This window comes from Peromyscus leucopus, chromosome 15, assembly GCF_004664715.2.
Source record: "Peromyscus leucopus breed LL Stock chromosome 15, UCI_PerLeu_2.1, whole genome shotgun sequence".
NCBI classification, from domain to species: domain Eukaryota; kingdom Metazoa; phylum Chordata; class Mammalia; order Rodentia; family Cricetidae; genus Peromyscus; species Peromyscus leucopus.
Window position 1 is genome coordinate 65199737 of NC_051076.1, and position 16520 is coordinate 65216256.

General features: G+C 39.4%; 1 protein-coding gene and 1 pseudogene across 3 annotated transcripts in view; both read left to right on the forward strand.

Annotated features, from left to right (window-relative positions):
- Window positions 1–16520, forward strand: part of Dpp10 (dipeptidyl peptidase like 10) — a 1509398-nt gene that overhangs the window by 1273220 nt on the left and 219658 nt on the right. The gene's annotated exons all lie outside the window — the stretch shown is intronic.
- On the forward strand, window positions 2610–4551 carry LOC114703147 (annotated as a pseudogene).

The window sequence follows — 16520 nt, forward strand, 5'->3', positions numbered from 1 at the left end:
GGACAAAATAAAGAATGGAAACCTTAAAGGAATCATTTGGAAAGTATCATTAGGGTAATATCTTCAAAGTGCCACGAGATTCAGCACCTCCAGATACAAATAAGATTTTCACAGAACTGGAGAGGTGGCTCAGTGGCTAAGAGTGCTTGCTGCATAATTATGGAAGCTGAAGTTAAGATCCCAATACCCACATAACAGGCTAAGATTCCACAGATGACTATAACTCCATCTCTAAGGGGTTCCATACCCTTGTATGGTTGCTGCCAACATAGAGGCACGCGCGCGCGCGCGCGGGCGCGTGCGCGCACACACACACACACACGTATAAATAAATGGAAATGAAAAACAACTAAATAATGGCTTTTCTTATGTAAATTAATTTCATAGACTTCCCTGGTGAAATGCCAAGATGAATTTGTTTCCTAGAGTTAAATTATCACTTTCCTTTTGTATGTGTATGTGTGTGCATGTTCATGGGGGAGATGGTGTCCACATGTGTGTGCATATATAGCCAAGAGTGTGATTGTAGGAAAGAAATCAATCTTGATATCGTCCCTCAGGCACTATCCACATGGCTTATTGACCAGTTTGTTAGTTGGGATGGATTCTCTTATTGGCCTGAAACTGGCCAAGTAAGCCAGGCTGGCTTAGCCAGGAGATCCAGGGATCCATCCTTCTTCATCTCTCAAGCACTGGAATTATAAGAACCTGGCACCATGTTCAGCTTTTTTTACATTGGTTCTGGGAGTTGAACCCTGGATCCTCGTGCATATGCGATAAGCACTGCACTCACTGAGTTTTCTCCCTATCCCCAAATTATCCTTTCCTTGAAGGGGCAAAGATCATGTGACCTCAGGTTCAGATACAGTTTCCGCTGTCATACGGAGCATACGAGTGCAAAGGAGCTGATATGGAGGCTAATCACGCAGAAAAACAGCAGGCTGTGACCTCCAGCAGACATCTTTCAGCTACTGATAAGTTCAGAGAACTGGACCAAATGACAAGGGTACCTACCACTTAAAAGGATGATCAGAGAGATCTGACTCCATGGAAGATATTTTTTAAAATCTAGATTTCTTATTTAATTTTTAGATCTAAGAAGAAAAGACAAGCCATAAGACTCCCAACACCAATAGTCACAACACAAACAATTGACTCTTGGGAGAAATAAAGTCAGTGTGACCTGTAAAGGGGGCAGAAATATTGAAGCCACAGCAGGATGTGATGACCCAAGTGAAGAATCATCCCTTATACGCTATTGAGGAATGGAATGTTTAGTTTATGCTGGTAATTTTAGTCCATTTGCTGTCCAGGCAGAGCATCTACCTTTCAGGACAGAGTAGGGCACTTTGATCATCTAGGAGATAAAGAAAAGAAGCCACTACAACATGAATAAAGAGCCTCCAGTCATTATTAAGAAGTAATTTTTTCTATGTGAAGCCTATGAGGGGAAAGGAACTCATTGAGTCACAGTAAACTTGCTTCTTAAGGCTGCAGAAAGTGGATATTGTTGGGGACATGGGGGGAATAGCATTCAAAATTGCAAACTTGGATTTGATAGGAAGGATTTGTTCACAGCTCCTTTTGTGCAATATGGTAGCCTGTGTTCTAGGTGATAGAATTCAGTCCTCATACTTTCATGGAGAGCACTTTATCAACTGGGCCATCCCCCAGCCCCAGCATCAGCTTATAAATGGCATGAGACAATACATCTTTCTTGATGGGACTAAGAAACCCGTGTCCATAAATGGCCATGGTACCTGTGCTAAATATCCAAAATAAATGAGCCTAGTCATTCTTCTTAACTTTACTGACTACATCAACAACCAAGAGTTGACAAACTTTGAAGGAACTAAATACCATGAACAACCCAAGCAATATGAGGATTTATGACAGAGACTATTGTATTATATGAGCAATATTGGGTTCACAGTGTGCATTTTAGAAACAACAGGTCAGAGCACACTATATTAATATACTTTTAAAGATGTATTTTTATTATTTCTAGCTATGTATATATGGGAGGGTATTCATAGGAGTGTAGGGAGGTGCCCTTGGTGTTAAATAGAGCTGAAGTCCCAGGTACTGGGAGCTGTCAGATATGGGCACTGACAACTGGCCTCTGGTCCTCTATAAAAGCAGCAAACACTCTCAACCAATGAGATACCTCTCCAGATCCCGTCTTCTTACTTTTTGTTTTGATTCTTTATTCTTCCTTCAATGTGCTCTGTGTATAGGAACATGATTTTATGAATTTATTGGTCAATGTGTCATTAATATTTTATTATTTTATATGACATTGTAAGATAAGAGGAATTTCCTTTCAGACAAGCTTAAAAATATCCTTTGGAGTGAGCTCAGTTCTACTTTCAAATTGTGAAGTGAAAGAAATTTAGTTAAATAATATATTCTGGTATTTTGTGTTCTTTTAGTTACTGGTGTGCTGTTCATTTTGTTGGGTTATTGTAGTAGTGGTAGTAGTAGTAGTTGGTGGTGGTGGTGGTGGTGGTGGTGTGTGCTGAGAGAGAGAGAGAGAGAGAGAGAGAGAGAGAGAGAGAGAGAGAGAGAGAGAGAGAGAGAGAGAGAGAGAGAGAGATGTAAGTGCAGGTTCCTATTGAGGCCAGAGGCCAGAAGACAAAAATCAGATACCTTTGAGCTGGAGTTCCAGGCAATTGTGGATTATTGGTGCTGGGACCTTAACTCAGGTCCTTTGAAGAACAATGTGTGCTCTTAACATTGAGCCACCTCTCCAGGCCTATGATGTGCTGAATTTTGAATTCTCTGCTGTGTAACTAGAGTAGATGCTTTCTCAGTTTCACAGTGCTTGTATATATTTTTATTCTAAATGATGTAGTAAACAAGAAATATGTTTTTATTCTTCTTCCTGCTTCCTTTCTTTATAGTTGATTCTCAACTAGACTCTCAACATTCCACTTACCTTTAATGCCTATCAAAAGCACTGGGTGCCTCTAAGTTCACTTAGCAAACAGCACATTCCCCTCCATCAGGAAAAGCTATATGACATGGTGGTTGGTGTTAACAATGTGTTCAGTGTCAGTTCAGAAAGCTTATGATTCTGTTGGCAGAAAACAGACTTTAAAAGAATGTATGATATTCCCCAAGAACAGTGCTAATGTATTTGTACAAAGAGTTTCATATTATAAATGATGCTCAGACATCCTAAAAGATGGCTCAATAAGTAAAGCTACTTGTCTTCAAGTCAAAACATGAATTTGATCACCTGAACACACATGATGGAAGGGGGGACTCCTCTCTTAGAAAGTATCCTCTGGGTTGCAGTACATTGAGCTCCATAGAGACAGCGCCGGGACAAATGAGAGCCAGATGGGCACTGGGCGACTCTGTGCCTCGTGGAGGAAAATCAACTAAACATGGGCAAAAGAGATCCTAAGAAGCCGAGAGGCAAAATGTCCTCCTATGCATTCTTTGTGCAAACTTGCCGGGAGGAACACAAAAAGAAGCAACCGGATGCTCCTGTCAACTTCTCAAAGTTCTTGAAGAGGTGCTCAGAAAGGTGGAAGATCATGTCTGCTAAAGAAAGGGGAAATCTGAAGACATGGCAAAGGCTGACAAGGCTCGTTATGAGAGAGAAATGAAAACCTACACCCCCCCCAAAGGGGAGACCAAAAAGAAGTTCAAGGACCCCAGTGCACCTAAGAGGCCCCCTTCGGCCTTTTTCTTGTTCTGTTCTGAGTATCGCCCCCAAATCAAAGGAGAGCACCCTGGCTTGTTCATCGGGGACGTTGCGAAGAAGCTGGGGGAGATGTGGAAGAACACCGCTGTGGACAACAAGCCGCCCTATGAGAAGAAGGCTGCCAAGCTGAAGGAGAAGTATGAGAAGGATATTGCTGCCTACAGAGCTAAAGGAAAACCCGATGCGGCGAAGAAGGGCGTCGTCAAGGCTGAAAAGAGCAAGAAAAAGAAGGAAGAGGAAGATGAGGAGGATGAAGAGGCTGAGTAAGAGGAGGAAGACCAAGATGAGGAAGATGATGATGACGATGATGATGATGACGATGATGATGATGATGATGATGAAGTTGGTTCTAGTGCAGTTTTTTTCTTGCCTATAAAGCATTTAAACCCCCCTGTACACAACTCACTCCTTTCAAAGAAAAAAAATTGAAATGTAAGGCTGTGTAAGATTTGTTTTTAAACTGTACAGTGTCTTTTTTTGTATAGTTAACACACTACCGAATGTGTCTTTAGACAGCCAGGGCTGGTAGTGTTTTCAATAGCCACTAACTAACCTTGCCTGGTACAGTCTGGGGGTTGTAAATCAACATGGAAATTTAAAGCAGGTTCTTATTGGTGCACAGCACAAATTAGTTATATATGGAGACGGTAGGGTATTTTTATTTTTTGTTTTTGTTTTTCATCTTCAGTTGTCTCTGATGCAGCTTATACGAAGATAATTGTTCTGTTAACTGAATACCACTCAAAAAAATGCAGCTGTTTTGTTGACATTCTGAATGCTTCTAAGTAAATACATTTTTTATTTAAAAAAAAGAAAGTATCCTCTGACCTCTACATACATGCTTTGTCACATGTGTGTTCACATGCATGCATAATCACATAAATAGGTAGATAGATAGATAGATAGATAGATACATAGATACATAGATAGACAAATAAATAGAAGCAATTAAATTTTTAAAAATAAATGTTGGAGAAATGGCTGAGCAGTTAAGAATAAGTAGTGCTCTTGAAGATGATGATTTGGATCCCACCATACATATCAGTGAATGCATTGACAGCTCACAAATCATTCTAACTCCAACTCCAAGAAATCTAACATCTTCTCCTGGCCTCTCTGGGCAACTCTACATATACACATAGACTCATGTAAGTGCATAAAATAAAATAAAAGTTTAAAAATTGGTGGGGGTGGAGAGATGGTTCAGTCGTTAAGAGCATTTATGTGGGTTCAGTTCCCAGTACCCACATGGCAGCCCACAACTATCTGTAACTCAGTTCAAGGAAATCTGACATTATTTATTTACTTTTTTGGTTCTGCATTCACATAGTGCACAGACACACATGCATACAAAATGCACACCACTACACATAAATTAAAATGAATAACTTTTTCAATTGCAAATTAAAAATAAATAAAAGACACTCAGTTACATCTTTAATGTTATTACCATGGAAATATATTTTAATATAAAAATCCTAGCCACTTAGAATCTTAGTCGTCATTCTGTTTTTACCCCAAAAGTTAGCAAATAGTTCAAAAGTGATATGTGTTTTTCTTTCTTTGTCCTTCTCTGAGACAACTGTCTCCACATGTAGACCAGGTGGTCCTCAAACTCACAATCCCTAAACCACATCCTTCCAACTGTTAGAATTATAGGTGTGTAGCTGGACACCTGTATTTCTAAAGTGGTTTTCAATCACTTGATCTGATCCTGAATGCAGGTGTTGTTAAATATTTCCTACTGAGGGTTCTTGTTCTAGGATAATTCCGTTTTGTACTCAGTAATTGGAACAGGATCTGATTTCTTTAATCTTTTGGAAAGATCAGCACCAAGATAAAGGAACAAGGGAACAAATTGCTGGCATGGGTACAAGAGGAGGATTAAAGCCCTTAATTCCAGCAGAGATAACTATGTCTTTACTGTTTTTAAAAGTGAGGTAGCCGATAAGCCTTATTATGATTATAGTTATCCTTTTATATCTTCTTAGATAACACTGGTAAGGGGTAGTTCTGTTACACATACTTTACCTTATATTGTCCCTGCTGGAAAAAACAGACTGACTTGCTGTTGCTTTTTAATAATTATTTATATATTTAGGCTTTTGTTTTTAGGGTTACACAAATACTCTCTCAATATGATCCATAGTTAGTCCAGGGATCTTCTTCCCTCCATGTTTTCAAGCTGTAACAATATTGAGCTAACTAGTCTAATAAAATCCATGCTCCCCAGGCACACAAGCTTTAGTAAGAGTCTCCACATTCCAGCTGCATTTAGACACAAGGGGAAGGATTGGGAAGGGGGCTTGGGAAAAGAAAGAGGAGTGGAAAGAAAGGAGGATAAGAGTGAGAAGAATGGAAAGGGAACAAGGGATATGGAAGGAAGGAGAAGAGAGAAGTGAGGAAGGGAAACGAGAGCTAAAGAGAGGGAATGCGGGAGGTAGGTGACCAGACAGGACCTAGACAGAGGGGAAGAGAGAGCAAATGTCAGGAAGAGGTGGGGAGGGGAAGGGAGGAAAGAGGAGAGAAGAGAATTCACACTCTTCTTCAAACTATAGTCCTGTGTTCTCATCTTCATTCTTCATCCCATCCTCTGGTTGTCCCATCCCACAGCACTCTGAACTGTGTTGCCGCCCCTTGGAAATCCATATGAAATTGCAAACATCTAAAACCTCCTGTCCCTGAGAGAGAGACCTGGTTACAAACTGTAATGAAGGAACAGAGTCTTCCTGTAGGTCTCTGTCTCCTACCATGCAGTAAAAAGCAGGCCAAGGGCTGTTAAGGAAAGGAAAATACAGGTTCATTACACAAAAAAACAAAGCAGAAAGTATTTGCTCAGTAATGTGTGAGAACTAGAAACAGACACCTAACTGATCCTTTCTACTGGGTAATTGGAAGAAAACCAAAGATACAACAAATGAAAGACTGAGTGGCACATCAGCAGCTTTCAGAGAACATGCTGGAACCTCTTGTCCTTTCTTTGTCCTCCTTTACCTCTGACCCTGAATTACCTTCTGAGACACCTCACCAAAGTGGAAGGTTAATTTTTATTAAACAATTAGGGAGAAAATAATGATTTCTTATTTTCAAGGCCCCAAAAAGAGTTGTCAATTCTTAAGTAGTTTGGACTCAAATAGATCAACACAAAAAGAAGGAAAAAGCATTCACGGAGTAATACAGTACTGTCAGTCAGAGTACAGACATACAGATGAGCTCCACCATCTTTCATCCTAACCCTTATCGACTGGAAATGAGAATGATGTCCTTGTGTGTTTGTAATATATATATATATATATATATGTACATATATACCTGTGTGTGTGTGTGTGTGTGTGTGTGTGTGTGTGTGTGTGTGTGTGAATGTAATACATAAAACCAGAGTGAGCACCTGCTGGTGAACCCTGCCTTTAAGTTCATCTTGTCTGGATAGCTCTCTGATCCAGGCATAATATTGAGGACTCTCTTTGCAGCAGATCTCCCTCTCTACCTTATTTGTATAGTGTCTCTAGGCCCAGATTCTTGAGCTCATTTGGACGATAACCTTGTACAAAAACTCCCTGCAAAAGTTTTATGACTCAGCACATAAGCTCACCCCATCTCCTGTATTTGAATGGGTGCATCATTAATGTTCATCTGTCCTCAATGAGGTCCACATACATAAGTTAGGTACCTTCCCCACTGGCTCATCAGTCTCTCCCTCTCCACCCTGGTTTAGGCTAAATAAAATGACCCCATGACCTTAATAAACTGAGCTGCCTCACTAAAGCTGACTCCTGGAATTTATTTCCATCCTGCTCATACCCATGCAGATGATGCTCTCTGCTTCTGCTCCCTTTGTCCTCTCAGATTGGTGGCCAATGACTCCTGAGGAGAAAGGAGGCTCCACAGTACCACTAGAGATGAGAAGCAAGAGTTTTAAAGTCAGGGATGAGGTTAATAAGATACAGGTGAAATTAGAAAGGAGATTTTGGAGTGGGGGTAGATGCATACAAGCAGCAAGGGGAATTGGAAAGAAGAGGAAGAAAGAGAATCAATAGATACAAATTAAGTGTAGCAATAACACAAAGCTTAATATTTTGTATTCGTGTGTGTATATATATATATGTATATGTGTATATATATATATATACATACATTTAAACAATTAAACAAGTAGGAAAAGTTGAAAGTATTTATATAGAAATAAATGGTTTAGAAGAAATAGCAGACTCTGCCTCTTCTCAAATTCAGTCTTTGTCTCATTAGCATTATGTGGGAGCCCGTTCTCGGGTTCCTCGTGGCTTTACCCAGCAGGTCTGAATAGAGGATGATCAGGACCACAGGCCTGAGTGCAGGTGTCTGAGATGGTCTGCACTTGGCTGTGCTGGGGGAGGAGGTCTTTTGCTCCACCCCCTTTGAGTCTCTATAAAAACCCTGGGGCAGAGACAGTCCGGGCCGTTGGAATAGGTTCCAGGCCCTCTCGAGGCTGTCCTTTGTTTTCTATCTGTTTATCTCTGCAAGATTCTCTGCTATAAATCCTACTATCTAATATTTCCTGCTGCTTGCACTCAGGAAAACTCTGGGAAGCTGAGGGGTTGGTGGGTAAACGCCCCACAGCATTATTAGGTAGCTTTAAAATCAATGCATGTGTCATATCACTTAGAAACATATTAGAGAACCCCCACTATCTCAATGGAATGTAAACTTCTCTAAATCCCAGTAAATGCCCCTAAAATTTCCTTTTCTCTTCACTTCTGGCTTCATTTTCTTCTGCTATCTTCCCATGTACATTAAAATTGGCTTACTTTTCACCACTGAGTCTCCAAAGATATGACAGGAGCGTTCTTTAAATACATTCCTCTCTCATCTAATGATACTATCTCCCCTTTCCCAACTGGGCTTTTTCAGTAGAAGGCAACTCTATGTGGATAAACTAGACACAGCACCACACCCTTGACATCCCATCGCTTGACAGGTAGGCAAGAGGACCAGGAGTTCTAGAACATCCCTCGCTACATAGTAAGTTTGACAACAGCCTACCTGGTCTACCCAAGACATTTTTTCAAAAATTATTATATTGATGACAACATCAAGAATTACAGTACCATGTAGAACATGTAGAGGATAACACTGACCATGAATCTTTTCTACTGATTATCTTGTTTGGCTAAGGAAACCCTATAGAGGATAACTTGTTCAGCTGCCCATTAGAAGGGAGTATAGTGCTTTTTAAATTGATTATAGAGCAATCAATACCTTTCAATCCTGGTGTACAACCTCTTTGTCATGTTTAAGACAGCAGAGGGCAAAGGAAGTGTAGTTAATGTTAGCATACACAAGATAAAGTAGCTGTTAGACTCATTAGAGTAATTACCAGGGGAGAGAGAGCTACCTCCCAGTATTAGTTGCCACAACTTTGACCTTTCCAGTAGATTTTTCCATGAAATCCAACTTTTCTATGTTAAAAAAATTAGTTAGAACTGTGGCTTATACTTTTAGGCTGAATTGCATAATCTGAACCAGGTCACACTTCCCTGCATCTCTTTCTGGAACAGGGCGTTAAGAAGCCATGTCCTTTGCTTTGACTCTATAGCTTTCAGTTTATGGTACCCAATTCCTCCTTGCTCCTTGCCACATTCACTCTGCTGAGCTAAAATCTCTGATGTGAAACTTTCTTTCATCACTAAAATTTCAGAAAAGTCAGAGGCTTTCTTTGTTCTGGAGATTGGTTCAAGACTCCTTGGAGAGACTCCTAAGGTGTTTGATCTAGAGACGAAGGCTTCTCTTTAAAAAGGCTCCTCTGCTCCTCCCTATATCCTAGATTGCTTTCAATTTCTGTGACAATCCCATGACCAAAAGTTACTTGAAGTTGGAAGGTTTTTTTTTTTTTTTTGCCTTAGACTTCCATATCATAGTCCACCATCAAGGAAGACATAGCTTGAGGCAGGAACTGAAGCAGAAGCCAAGGAGGAATGCATCTTATGTGCTTGCTCTCCATGGCTTGCTTGGTTTCTTTCTTATACAGCCCAAGACCACCTGCCCAATGATTGTTCTGCTCACTGTGGCTGGACCACATCAATCATTAATCTAGGACATACCCCCACCGACTTGTTAATGGGCCAATCTGATGGAGGTATATTCTTAATTGAGGCTCCTTCTCTTCAGATGATTCCAGCTTGTGTCGTTGACAAAAACAACTTAATCACCACTATTGAACCTTTATCAATTTGACACAGAAGTACATCACTATTAAACCATAACATTTCCATTCATGTTTATTCACAATAAACTTAAGTTAATATAATGTTATAAATTATAGTAAAACTTTAAATTTCCAGTCTTTTAAAAAATTCAAACATTTTGAAAGTCAATCCCTTTACAGTATTAAAAGTCTCTCAACTGTGGGCTCCCATAAAATAAAAAATAAGTCACATAGTTTCTTACTGCAAGAGAGAAGAACCAGTCTACAGGCACAATCCAAGCAAAGCAAAGCCAAACTCTGGATGTGTAAATAACTCTGTATTTAATGATTGGAATTAATTCTTCATCTTCTGGTCTCCAAAGAGTTTTGGCAGCTCTACTTTTCTGGCTCTGCCATCCTTAGCACACACAACCTGTCTTACAGTCTCAGCAGGCTCCATGCCTCCACTACTGCGGCCCTTCATGATCATCATGGTCATCTTGAACATTGTGATCCTGCTGTTTCCAATGTAGTAGGGTCCCATGGTAATTAAGACTACACCTTCACCAATGGCCCCTTCTGCCCTCTCTTCAGGGACTCTGATCCTGCCACATGGTAGCAAGCTTTATCCTCTCTCTATGACCACTTCAATCCCCAGAACTGCACTACAATTGAGGCAGCATCTGCACCAATGACCTGTGATAATGCCAACTACTCTCCATGACCCTTTCAGTCCTGCAACTTTTATGCCACCAAAACCAGTTAACATGTAGTACTCCTACAGAGTAGCAATCTAAGCTTCCAGCATAAGTTGGACTCTCACATACCACAATAGGCACTTACACATCTATACCTATTGCTGTTTGAGTCAGAATAGTTAAGTGTGCAGGTTAGTTTTATGTCAGTTTGTCACAATCTAGAGTCATCTATGAAGAGGAAGCTCAACTGAGAAATGTCTCCATCAAATCGGCATGTAGGCAATTCTGTGATTCTTTTTGTTTTTTGGGGTTTTTTTGTTAATATTTTTTATGGGGGAGGCATAAGACACTGTGAGCAATGCCACCTCTGGGAAGGTGGTTCTGGTTTGTATATGTAAACAAATTTATAAAGCTATGGGGAGCAAACTAGTGACAGCATTCCTCCACGACCTCTGCTTCAGTTCTTGCTTCTAAATTCCTGCCTTGAGTTCCTGCCCTAACTTCCTTTGACAATGAATGGACTGTGTTCAGGATGTATAAGACAGACAAAACCCTTTCCTCCCTCAAGGTGCTCGTGGTCATAATGTTCATCATAGCAACTAAAGCAAACCAAAACCCTAAGAAATGGAACAAGCTTGCTTTCCATGAGTACAGAAATGGGTAGAAAAAATGTGGTACATGTGCTTAATAGAATTTTATTAACATATAAAGGAAAGCCAAATCATGGCATTAGAAGGAAAATAGATGGATCTGAAGATTATTATGTGGAGTATGAATGTGGTTGGGGAGATAAAGAAAGGGCTCAAAATAGTGAGGAGGGGAATCTTAAGGAAGGTGAAAAGAGGGGAGAAAGTAAGGGAAAGAGGGGAAAATGGAATCCATGTGACATGGAAGGGAAGACTCTTTGTAGAGTACAAGGGAACCAGAGAGATGGGAGCAAGGAGGATACAGGAAGCCATGGGGTAAAGGAATGAATAAGAACAAAGTATAATGGAACATAGTTGTGAAAATTCCACAATAGAGCCCCTTACTTTGTATACTAACTTTAAAAAATTAACTGTGAGGTCTGGTGAGATGGTTCAGTGGGTAAAACTGCTTGCTGCCAAGCCTGACCTCCTCAGTTTACTTCATGGGGCATGCACAGTAGAAGGAGAAAATCAACCCTTGAAAGGTGTCCTCTGACCTCCACATACATATTGAGGCACAGAGACGCATACATGCACACAAACTTAATGTAATAAATGTTTTAAAGTAATAGTGAATGAAAGAGCATCCATACAATGTATATGAACACAACCAATGTTGAAATGATGATTTGCATTTTGTGTAGAGAAGTAGATGTTCTGACTTTCACTTTCAAAGTTTCTTAGTTCACGGACAATTATAATACCTTTCCATGACAAACACCACGGACTTGTCTTAAACTGTAAGTTTGTCCACCCTAAAAATAATTAGCATTTGCTATGCTTTCCATGTTGCCACAAATCCTAAATATGTACAATATGCGTTCAGTATAAACTCCTGTTCCTTCATCATTTGAAATTCAATATAAAATATAAAGAGAAACTATTGAGAACAATTTTTCTCAGAAAAATCACATAAAATCTGAAAAGTAGATGGTTAAAATAATACAAATTTTATAACAGTCTAAAACAATACATTTAAAAACTATGCCATTATGAATTTCATTTGTGTATGTAATAACATATGTGCATGTGTATGTGTGTATATATGTGAAAGCCAGTGCTATATGCAATGTTTCTTCCTCTCTCACTCTCCACCTTATTTTCAGTTAGTGTCTCTCAATGAACCTAGAGCTCAATGATTGGCTAAACTAGCTGGCCAGTTAGATATGGCAATCCACTTGTCTCTGCCATGACCATGATATTTACATGCATGTATACCACTACACTCAGCTTTCATGTGCGTTTTGGATCCTAAGATCAGGTCCTTGTGGTTGCAGCTGAGTCGCTTTACTGACTGTATCATCTATGCCTCAGCCTTCTGCCATCTCATATGCCATTCAGTATTTATTGTAGAGTGTGATACAGAAATGACCTGGAAGAGAGTTCATTTTCACAAGTTGGAAAATGTTGTAATTTTTCCGTGTTCTTTAAAAATATTTAGTCTGTATCCTGCTTTTATTCACTTTCCCCCTTTGTAATCTTTCCACTTCCATTCTCTCAGTCTTGCCTTGCTTCTGATTTACTGTACCATCTGCTTCTAGTTCTTGATCGGCCTTTGAAAACAGCTACTTCAGGACTAAAATGCACAGCAACAGTGACCACTCCTTATTTTCTTCAGAAGTTTGTGTTTTATTTATATGTTTTTAAGCAATCTAAACACATGGGAGATGTAGAATTGCAGCACTTTAAAAAGAAAACTGATTGATACTATAATTTGCATGACATGCCTGCTTATGCTTTTCCCATATGAATGGTAATTAAAAATAAATAGCATTCAACAGTTCTCTTGAAGACTTTCAACATAGGCACCAACCTTTCCTAAATTAATATTTAAGGATGTATATCTGAAGAGAACCATCTTTGGGAGATTTACATGTTGTACTTTGTTGATTCAATATGGGAAGGATTATATATGAGATCTAAACTTTTTATTAGCCCAGATAATAAATATAAAGGTGTTTTGTATATTAGAGATACATTAGCTTTTCTGAGATACATGGTAAAAACTTTCTTTGGAAAGAATTCAAATAACATGGATTTGTAATTTAAATATATTCGCCATGTTTAGTAAATGTGGCTATAGTCTACATCTGTTTAAGAGGAGTATAATTGATTACTAATTCACATTAAGTTTGCAGGGCTTCTTTCCAAATCATTTGCATCTCCTTGTTAATTCTGAATAATGCTCTCAGGGTGAACCCACTTAGTTGCCCTCTCTCTGCCCCCATCTCTCTCCCTAATTTGTTTGGTTTGACTGACAGCCCTTTATTTTTAGGATGAACTAGGTGATTTAGCATATCTCTCTCTTTATATTTATTTCACTTTGGCAGCAAGCATTAGTTATAGCATGCTATAAGTCACTCCCCAAAGTGTTAATGCTATCCATAAATTTTGACAGAAAGCAGGCACATAGGCTCTCCTTGTTATCAGTCAATGGGGAATAATTGATGCTGATTGAATGAAATAAATGTGGTGTTTACAGAGCCATGACCTTGTCAATCAACTTGGACAAAACAAACCTATGATATCTGTAGAAACAGAACCCCCAAAAAACATTGTTTTCCATTCATTTAGGAAAGATAAAATAGCCTTTGCTTTGAAAATGATTTTCTTTGCAATGTGGAGCAGTCTAAAGCCATGCAAGAAATATCTTAGCTAATATCTAATGGAATTACTAGCTCAATGAAAATTTCTCATCCTATTTGCCTTGAAAGAAGGCTTTTTCAAATTCTCATTGCATAAATATTATCAAGGCAAGGGATAAGGTAAATCAAGATTTTAGTGGATCATAAATCTCTTTTCCTTTGCATACCCAGTCCCACCTCCAACAAATGAAAGTATATATGTAAGTGCACATGTATGTATAATTATATATATATGCATGTATGTATGTATATATATATATATGCATACATATTTACCCTGAAAAAAATTACTTGAAATTAAATCTATTTCAAAATTATTACAAAATTTAAATTAATTGCTGGAGTGATGGATCAGTGAAATGCATGTCATAAAATAAGATCTTAATTGAGAACCCCAGTACCCACCTGGAAACCTGAGCACACAGGTACACACTTGTAATAGCAGGCTGGGAATGTGGAGGCAGGAGGATCCCTGGAACTCGTTGACCAGGTCTTCTAACTTAATCAGTGAGCACCAGGTTCAGTGAGTGTCATTCTCTCAAGAAAAATATGATGAAATAGAAATGCAACTTAGGAAGATACCAAAATGCTGCCTTTGGCTTCAATATCCATGCACACAACCATGTGTTTACACCCACATATGCACATACACATACATAAATACATGAACATGGACATACATATAAAGTAAGCTTGCCTTCATGTACATCTACAAAGGGCTACAATTCCATCTGATGCCGAAAACTGCTTTTATGTAAAGTGAAACTTCTATCAATTATATTGATTGACCTGGAAACCAGTGATTGGATTTAAACATGTTTCTCCCCCACTGTACAGTGAACTGTACAATGAGTCATTGCTTACCTAGGATGTACATAGTTGAAATATTGTGGCCTTCAAAAATGTTGGGGGTTTTTCTCGAATTTTTATTTGTGGTATGCATGTATATGCATATTTGGATGCATCATGGGAGGATGTGCGTGCATGTGGGAGGCACTAGGTTGATGCTGGCAATCATTCTTTACTGATCTTCTACCTTATTCATTAGAGAATGGTCTCTCAATAAAACCAGAGTTTGCTGAAAAGTCAAGTCTCCATAGGCAGGTTGGTCTAGGAATACCTGTCCCTGCCCTCCTAGGATGGAATTATGGGAGGTCTACCATGGCCACTCAGCATTTCTGTGATTGCTAGGGATCTGAAAACTCCAGTCCTCAGGCTTGGGCTTTGATCTTTGAGATATTGTGATTATCCTCAGACTCAGACCCTGTTAATGAGTTTTAATATACCTGAAAATATGTTCATGGACATCGACTCTGATATAAGAAATGCAGTCAGAAGCTGTAACAAGGAGAAAAAAAAACAAAACATTAGTTTTCATTTGTCAGTTCAGCCAGCTCCAGGAAAGCCACTGTCTGTTTTGGTCTTTTATTAATTAACCATATCCCGAGTGCTAAAAGCAATTAGTCATTTGTAAAATGCATCTGTTTTCATATGACATCATTTCTAGTTTAATCATTTTGTACTCCACAAACAAGCCACAAATAAATTAATCATGTTATCTGAGGATACACATCAATCACATGGTATAATATTAAAAATAGTTCTTACTCTAGTTTATAATAGCTTAATCTATGGGAAACCCACTGTGCTTTAGTGAGTGAGGAGGATTTTTTATGTGTATAATTTTTAATTTTGTAACTGGCAACTGTTCAGCGATTATCTAGTTGTGATCAGTTCCTAAGTAGAATACCAAATAGAAGTTCTTCACATCTGAGCAAATGGAGTTGGAAAGGAAGTTCAGTAAGCAAAGTGCTTGCCTTGCAAGCATGAAGATCCATTATATCTCCATCCTGTCATGTATCAAAGCCAGATGTCTTGGTACATGCCCACACCAAGCATTAAGGATGCAGAGACTGAAAAGACGGCTGGGAATCCCTGGACAAAGTGTTTATGTAAAGCTCCAGGTTTAGTGAGAGACCTTTCAAAAAAGTAGGTAGAGAAAAACTGAACAACACATCTGACATTGACCTCTAGCCTCCACATTCCTTGCACCCCTTGTAGTCTAAACACACACACACACACACACACACACACACACACACACACACACACACACACACTGAACATATTGTTCAAGTTAAAAAGACTAGTGAATCAACCTGGCAACATTAGTTTAATTGGTCTCTGCATTCTGAATCTTGAGTTTTTAACCTCTTTGAAGTATGATTCGTAGAACAGTCAATACAGTTGTAGTAAATGGCCCCTTGAAGGGCCACCAAATATACACCAAAGACCACCCAGAAGCCTGGGCTGTGGGCCACCTTCTGTGGCCATGTTGGTAACCAAGGACCATGCTGCCACCACCAGGGCCATGCAGATCTGTGTGGCCATGGTACTGTTCAGGCCTGAGCTGCTGGAGGGCCATGTCTGAATCCCTGAGACTAGGGCAGCTGGAGTCCATATTGATGCCTGTAGTTCCTGTTACTACCGAAGTTCATGCAGATAGCAGGGAATGTGCTACCAATTGAGGCCATGTTGCTCTCCAAGGGCCTGTGCTGCCACCCAAGACCATGGTCATAGCTAGCCTGAAGCTGCTACAGAGGGTCTTGTCTGGGT